The following is an 8,654-nucleotide window of genomic DNA, read 5'->3' as shown; positions in this document are numbered from 1 at the left end:
GTGTGTGTGTGTGTGTGTGTGTGTGTGTGTGTGTGTGTGTGTGTGTGAAGGGTTGGGAACAGGTAGAAGGGAGGGGTGGATGAGAGAGAGTATGGCTAGTCCTGGAGAGGACAACCACAGATTCATCATCATCTGGACGAGCCAAGTCTCAGTGAGTACCAGAAGGTGGAAGGAGCGAGAGAGAAGAGGTTAAAAATGAAAGGAAATTGGTTGAATTATGGAGCAGTGGGAGGGGCAGGCAGATCTAGAGTAGAACATTGCTGGATGTAGGGTGTAGGGTTTTTGTGAGAACAAGAAAGGGGACAGCTGAGATTGGGGAATGTGTTTTGTTCATCACAAGCTGGGGATTCAGCATCACTGGGATGGGGAGAAGAAGAAGGGATGTGAGTATGTTAACCATCGGATTACAGAGTATCAGTGGATAGAGAGAGCTTATGATAAATGCGGGTAACTAGAAGATTCAGGATCAGCCCTCAAGATATCAGCATGTCCTCATGGCATGTGGGATTGTATCCTAGGAATCATCTGGAAGCCTGCCTCAAGGCAGAAAGGAGCAGGAGGTGGTATAGGGGCCACAAGGAACCCAGGCAGGAGGCAAGAGTTGATGCCTAGTGGGACCCTGCCTTGGTACCCCACTTCGTGGCAAGCACAAACACGGGCTGGTGGTCTAGTGGCTTGGAGGCCTCTGGAAGCCTAGTGAGGCAGGAGATAGTATGTTTCCATCTGGAAATCTGGCCAGAACATTTAAATTGCCCTTTATGGTTTACAAAGAATTTTCCTCACTAGAACCTTATGAGGTAGGCAGTGCTAATACTATTGTCCTTATTAGAGCTGAGTAAGTTATTTGCTGACATAGTCATATAGCTAGTGGGTCAAAGGGCCAGGATTACACATGCCCCAGGTCTCCTGATTCCCAGATTCAGTACTCTTTGCATGGTAACTATTATCCCTACTTAGAACCAGTTTATCAGGTGGTGCAGTGGATAGAATGTTGGACCAGGAGTCAAGAAGACTCATCTTCCTGAGTTCAAATCTGGCCTCAGACACTTATTAGTTGTGCGACCCTGGGCAAGTCACTTAACCCTGTTTGCTTCAGTCTCCTCATCTGTCAAATGAACCGGAGAAGGAAATGGCAAACCACCTTTGCCAAGAAAACCTCAAATGGTGTCACAGAGAATCAGACACAACTGAACAACAATAACAACAAATCATGGAAGGATGGAACCGGGAGAACAGATATACAGTGACAACAGGAACATAAAGCAAAAGAACGCTAAAAAGAACCCAAACTCTGAGTTGCAATCATAATCAAACTTGGTCCCAGAGAACAGGCAGATAAGAAAACGTACCTTCTTTCTCTAGGCAAAGAGGCTGGAGGACCCCAGTGTAGAATGTTGCATATATGCTGCCAGACACTATCCCACATATCAATTGGTTTTCTTAAACTGTTTTTCTCTGCTTTGAGGGAGGATTCCATGCTTGAGGGGTTGGGACAGGGGGGAAGGGTATAGCCAGAAATGACCCTGATGTAACAACAAAAGTCACCTATAAAAGTTAGTTTAAAAATTCTTGGAATTTTATTCCAAGTCACTTTATTCTCTTAGCCAGTCACCTAGCAAAGCCTTTTGGGAGTACCACAGGTACATTTGGATGGTGAGGAAGAGTGTTTCAGTGTTGGGGAACTTGGATTAGCTGGAGGCAGAAGGATAATGAAGACGGAAATTAGAGACCCTTAGGGAAATTTTATACTTTGTATACATTTTGTCAGAGATTAGCCCTGTCTAGCTTTGTGACCTTGGATGAAGCAGTTAAAAAGCATTGAAACTTTCAACTTTTCCTTTAATAAAATTAATTTGCCTTCTTCCTTTGAGAGTTGGGAGCTGATGCTATATTTATATTTGACTAAGGATGCCACCAGTTAATAATAATAACAATAATAATGCATGTTTACATAGTGCTTTTAAGGTTTACAAAGCATTTTCCTAACAAGCTCATTATGGCAGGTAATGCTAACATCCACATTTCACAAATGAAACCGACCAATGGAAGCAGCATCTTTTTTAAAAAAAATTTATTGGTATCTTTTGTTTTTATATCACCTACATTTCCCAGTGTATACCCTTCCCCCAAGAAAGCCATACCTTATGAGAGGAGATAGGAACTCTTTCAGTGATTTCATTCATATCTAAGGAATTTCTAGGTGAGGAAAATCCCTTTACCAGTGCAGGTAGGTACCTTTTCTGCAACTTAAGGTTAGCATTGAGAAGTTAAATGACTTGAATAGGACCACACAGTCATGCTGCCTTTTGTTCCTTATAATAAATAAGAGAGGAAAACAAATTTTCAAAATTAAGCAACATATTGAAGAAGTCAGATGTTGTACGTAATGTCTCACCACCACAGCTCTTTACCTCTGCAAGGATAATATAAGAGTGTAAAGACATGTATCTTTAAAAGACTTATTTTTATTGATGACTTTTGTGTTTACATTTCCCAATAGGGGGTTCCCCTCCTATCAAGCCATTCCTGTGACAAAAACAAACAAACAAAAAACAATAAAAAAGTTCGCAAAGCTAACTACCTATCCAGGAAGTCTGGTGTTGTATGCAATGTTTCACAACCATAGCCTCCCACCTCCTCAAAGAAGGGAGTGGAGATAGGTGTCTTGTTCTCTTTCTTCTTTGGGGCTAAACTTGGTCATTATCATTTTGAGTCATTCAGTTTCAGTCGTTTCTACTTAAATTGTAATTGTGTCTATATTGTTTTCCTTTTTTTTTTTTTGCTTACTTTATCAGTTCATATGAAACTTACTTTTTTACAACTGATGAGAAGTGACTTATTTCAGATCTGGTGCTTGGACTTCTCTAAGTTGTCACAATTATTACATTAAAGAATGAGAATTTAGGGGGAAAAAAACTGGAGGCTGCTGCAGAGACGCCATCAAAATCAACATATACATCCTGAATATTCACCTTTTATATGTAAAGCACTGGACACATAAGAAGGAACATGACAATCTGTCTTCAATGAATTTATACTCTAAATCAGGAAAATCTACTCTAAATAGAGAAAATATCTTCAGAAAAAGATGAACAGTACTAGTGGACTTATGAAGAATTACTCCCCCAGTGCATTTTAGTAAATAGAACAGTGGACTTGTAGTCAGGAAAGACAGAGATTCAAATTTTGAGTTTGGTAGGACACATTTCACCTCTCTGTGTTCTGGTACCTCTTCTGTAAAATGGGACAATAATCATTGTAGTGCCTGTCTCACAGAGAAGCAGCAGGGCATAACGGATAGAGGACAGGCTTTGGAGTAAGCAAGATCTGGGCTCAGGTTCTGAGTGCAACTAATTGTAAAAGCCCGCGCAAGTCACTAAACTCTCAGTGTCATCTCTACTACAATAAACTGCTGGGCGTATTAGTGAAGGCCGTTTCCATACCGGGAGTTCCCTACACCAGAGCTGTCACAGTTCCTGGCCAAAAATAACCCATCTCGCAGGATTGTTGTGAAGGGAGCTCTTTGTAAAGCCCGTAGAGCTATATGCCATTCGATTTCAAAACATTCAATACGCATTCGTTATTTTCCGCTTTCTCCGGGATGTGGAAGTTTTCTATAGGAAACCACGCCCCCTGATCACTTCCCAGCCTGGCTGGTTCCCCTCCTTCAACACCAGGGGGCAGCGCCTGCCGACGCCTAGAAGACGTTCTGTCCGGCGAGAGCTCTATGGTTACTCCCATAATCCCTTGAGCCGAGGGGCCGGGGGAGGGGGTGGGCCCCCGCAGGCGGAAGAAGCTATAAAGGGCGCTGCCGGAAGGGGCAAGGTTTTATAGGCGGGATCTCGGTCTAGGTAACGGTAAGGTCTCTGCACGCGTGGTGTTTGATGTGCGTGAGGTGGCCGAGTTTAGCGTGGAAGGACGCGTGGAAGGCGAGTGAATGTGTGTGGTGCAAGGCCGAGTGCGTGCGTGCAAGGAGAGTGCGTGCCCGCGTGCCGAGCCGGCCCTTCCTGAGCCCTTCCCCCCCTACACTCTGATCTTATTTGATCGGGCCGGGCTCACGCCTCGCCGGCCCGGCCCGAGATGAGAAGCTCCTCTCCCGCGAAGCCCCGACCGGCCGTGGCCGGGACGCTGTGCGGCGAGACCTGTGCGAACAGGCGGCGGCCGCTCCCGGGCTCCCCGAGCCAGCCCTTCCGCGGGCCGGGCCGGGCGCTCAGAAGTGATGAGTTGATCAGATAGATGAGGCGGGGCTCGCCCTAGCCCTTGAGTATCGAGGCGATTCTGATCTGAGCGAGCCACCCGCCCCTCCCCCCAGGACCCCCCGCCGCCAGGCGCCCCTGAGCTCCTGTGGGGCCGGCGGGCATCCACCTAACGATGGGCAGTGAGACATCCCGGTGCGGGGAGGAGCGGCGCCGGAGTCCTAGGGGCTCAGCCCTCTGCCAAATGAGGATTTGCATAGTGGTGGCCATCCTTCCTTCAATTTGAAGATCTTCTTTTCAAGTTAAAAAATAAATAAATACAATTCAGCTGGCCATCGGAGTCCCGGATGGAGTCGGGGGACCACCGTTGCAATTCAAACTGTCACCAGTTGGTTACTTTGACTTTAGGCAAGTCATAAGCTCTAGGGGCATCCATTTCCGCAGCTGTAAATTAAGGGGTTTGGCCTAAATGACCCCCGAAATTTCTTATCGCTGTAGACCTGGCTTCTTTTGGACAAGTATGGTGCTTTATGTTAGCCATCAGTAACAGTGGATTATCAATCAGTCACTTAATAGTTGCCCACTATAATGTGCCAGGTACTGGGGATACAGGACAAATAGGAAAGTGTCCATTGGAAAGCTTACCTTATATGGAGGAAACAGTATGTGCCCATATAAATAGGCGTGTCTCCCCTCCCACATTTATATATATGTAAATTTATATATATGGAAATATACATGTACATATCCATGTAAGATACATAGATCATGTACATACACACACACATATATATATATAAATTAGGAGGGACGGAAGACACTAGCAGCTAAAAGAGTAAACTTTTAGTTCTTTTTTTTTCTCATACATAACCATTTATTTAACAATTAGGCCAAATAAATTCCATAGATATTAATGTTAAAACAAAAGGCATAATAAATCACAATACACATATAAAGCTATATCATGCTCTCAATATACACCATAATCTGCTATTAAATGGGCATGAAAAAACAATTTTCAAATGTCCACATTCAGATATGGACAGTTTGAGACTGAAAATGACCTGTGCATAATTTTTGAATGCTACAGCACCTCACCTGAGAGATGGTGAAAACTAGATACACATTAGAGGAATTTTTCAGAGAAGCAGACAGATATGGGAGGAAAACACAACTTCGGATTGCAGGTTTCAATGTTATTTATCAGTCTATTCAAGAATACTAGCACCAGGCATAACTGTTTCCTGCTTGTCTGTTTACCCTGAACACTCCTCATCTTCTCCATATGAACATGACATGTTATAAGCCCTTTCCATTAACCGTCGCCCTTTAAAGGGAGTTCAGAAAAACTCAGGTTTTAGTGGGATTACCCTTCTCTTTACACCAGAGGACTGCAAAATTTATCAAACTATGTGCAGCCAATTATTCACTCAAACTGTTGCTGCCTTTTCCAATCAGAACAGGCCTCCTAGCCACCAAGTTGAGGTTGACTCTTTAAGCTTGTTGACCTGGCTACCAAAACAAGTTGTGAAAGCCCTTCTGCTTTACCTGGTCAAGTACACTTGCTGCCAAGGAGAGTGCAGCAAATGAAGAAGAAAAGAAGACCACAGGCTGATCTGCCCCTACAGCAGCAGAAAACACTAAGCAAAGCAGTAGCCAACTCTTTGGCCATGTCCAAGCTTTCTTTCAGGAATACCTATACCCACAGTATGTTCTTAAAAGGTAGAGTAGAGCACGAAAAGCATTTATTTTGGGTTTACTGTGCCAGGTACTAGGTGCTAAGGATACAAAGAAAGCAATGTTCTTCCTGCTTACAAGGACCTCACATTCTAATGGGAGTGACAACATGTAAATACTTGAAAACAAGATACCTACACTGTAGGTGAAAGGAAATCTCAGAAAGAAGGTTCTGGGGTAAGCTGGTAAACTGGGGGAAGCCTACAGAAGGTGGAATTTAAATTGAGTCTTGAAGGAAGCTAAGAGGTAAAATGAGGAAGGAGAGCATTCCAAGCATGGGAAATAGTACAAATTCATGGACTAGAGAAATGTAACTGCTTTTCAAGGAATTTACAGTGTAATGGAGGGTGACGTACACAAATAGTTAAAGTTGCAAAGGAGTAGTGAAGGGAGGTAAGGTTTAGAAAAAGATGACTTTTATCTGGAGGAGCAAGGCTTCCCAGAGATGTGGCATCTGATTTGGGCCTAGAAAAACAGGTTTCTGAAGCTCTCTAGGTAGAGAGGAAGTAGTAAAGAAAGACATGGAAATGGGAAAGGACAGGATGAAAATAAGGGCCAGAAAACAGACCTGTTTGATTGGAACAACATGGATTATGTGAAGAGGAACAGTATTGAAATAAAGATTGATGGTTAAAGTGTAGTCAGATTATGGGAGGCCTTGAATATCAGGGTCAGAAGTTTGCTTTTTTAGGGAGGCAGTGAGGAGCCAGTAAAGATTTCAGAGTAGAAGAGTGGCATGATCAGATGCAATGAAGATTATTCAGGTGGAATGTGGAAGATGGATTGGAGGCAGGGAATCCAATTAGGAAGCTGTTAAAATAATTGAAGATAAATGCCTGAACTAGATTACTTCGGTGGGAATGGAGGAAGACTGGATATGAGAAATTTGCACAGGTAGAAATTATTCAACTTTACTGTGGGGAGTGAGAAGAGATATGAATCTAATGTGGCTCCAGGGTTATACACCGAGGTGACTGACATAAAATTAGGTCCGGGGGAGGCAGATTTAGGAGGTTAAGGATGAGGTTATGAGTTCAGTTTCAGATATGTTCAATTTCAGGTGCCCAGCCAGAGATAACCAGTAGTCAGCTAGAAATGCATGACTGGTGGAAAGAGGCTGGGTGGGTGGATTGGGGGGGGGGGTGCCCACCAGGTGAAAATATTTAGGAGTCATATGAATGGAGGAAGTAACCATGAACTGGAAATGGGTATACCAATGAAAGGGTATAGAAACACCACCTATGTTTTGTAAAACCCTAAGAAATACATACTTAAATGGCTTTCAAACTGACCTACCATTGGTACCCAATAAAAAGATACCCAATCTTGCCTCCATCCCCAATTCCATCTGTCAAGTCCTGTCTCCCTTCCCTTAATGTTTATCTCCATTTTCTACCTTTTAACTTCACTCTATTAGTCTTTGTCTTTACATAGTTTTTCCTAACCATTAAGTCAAATTCCTTCCCTTTGCTGTGGGCCAGAAGCACAGACAAAATGTAAAGTCAGCCTTTCTGATGTTACTTTCCTGGTAGAAAAATGCCAGGTATCAGGATGAAATTGCTAGCTACTATGATGACCTAGAAACCAAAATTTTCTTAGTTCTGGATTTGACAGTAAACTGAATCTCCTTGAGTGCTATTTGATTGTTCTGATTAGACTAAACCAAGATGTAAGAGATTGGCAACAGCCCAGGGAACTACCTTACCCCTGGACCCCCAGGAACTAACTTAGACAACTGAATGACACAAGGATGAGCTGATTTAACTTTCCATAGCTTGTACTGAGCTGTCTCTGTTTCACTGGTCCCTTATCATGTAAGTGCACCACACAATAGGCTCTCACCTCTGACTCATTAGTGGTGGTCCACTCTCAATTTTTCTCCATTTTCTCTCAATTATTCAAATAGCACATAGATCCAAGAGATGTCAATCCAAGTACTGGATAATGTTATATATTGGAGTTTATTGCTTCTCTAATAGGTTACTAGTGTTAAAATTTCATATTACATAGACTGGACTCAAGGGAAATTTGACCTTGAGTTAAGGAAATTGTAGTAGGAGAAGGTGGAAAAGAAACAACTCAGAACCTTAGGCTTAAAACTCTAATTGGATGATAAGACCAAGAGAACTGCAAAGGATGCTTCCTCAGGTCGCCAAAGAAATCCCCAGGAACTCATATCTGGGGAAGAAATATTGTGGACTCTTGGAGCTTATGTTTAAGAAGACCTGATGGGAGTGGGTATCCAGAGCTACAAAAAGAAGTGACTAACATAAGCTTGTTGTTCAGTCATTTCCAATTCTTCACGACCCCATTCGGGGTTTTCTTGGCAAAGATTCTGGAGTGGTTTTGCCATTTCCTTCTCCAGCTCATTTTACAGATGAGGAAACTGAGGCAAACAAGGGTTAGGTGAATTGCTCAGGGTTAGACAGCTAGTAAGTGTCTGAGGCCAGATTTGAACTCAGGAAAATGAGTCTTCTAGACTCTAGGCCTGAACTGTATCCACTGTACCACCTAGCTGCTCCTAATTTACAAGCTAACCCCTCCCCCACAAAAGCCTTTGCTCTTCCATTCTAAATTCATAAGTTTGTTTGTTTTTCCTCAATACTGAGAATTCTAGCTTGGCTTTGTTTTTGACTCTGAGGAAAGTTCCCCACATTTTGCAGGTATCCAGATGGTAATCTTCACCCCTCCCACCTGGAAAACATCAGATACCTTCAAAGG

At 43.1% G+C, this 8,654-nt stretch overlaps 1 non-coding gene across 1 annotated transcript; it reads left to right on the top strand.

Moving 5' to 3' along the window:
- The first annotated feature begins 3,849 nt into the window (after positions 1-3,849).
- On the top strand, positions 3,850-4,287 carry LOC114039156. The gene has a single exon (XR_003568626.1).
- Positions 4,288-8,654: the final 4,367 nt, after the last annotated feature.

Source organism: Vombatus ursinus, unplaced genomic scaffold, assembly GCF_900497805.2.
Source record: "Vombatus ursinus unplaced genomic scaffold, bare-nosed wombat genome assembly UNPS02011613.1, whole genome shotgun sequence".
In the NCBI taxonomy this organism is placed as follows: Eukaryota; Metazoa; Chordata; class Mammalia; order Diprotodontia; family Vombatidae; genus Vombatus; species Vombatus ursinus.
The sequence above is the reverse complement of the archived record's forward strand: the minus strand, read 5'-3'. Positions and strand labels throughout refer to the sequence as shown.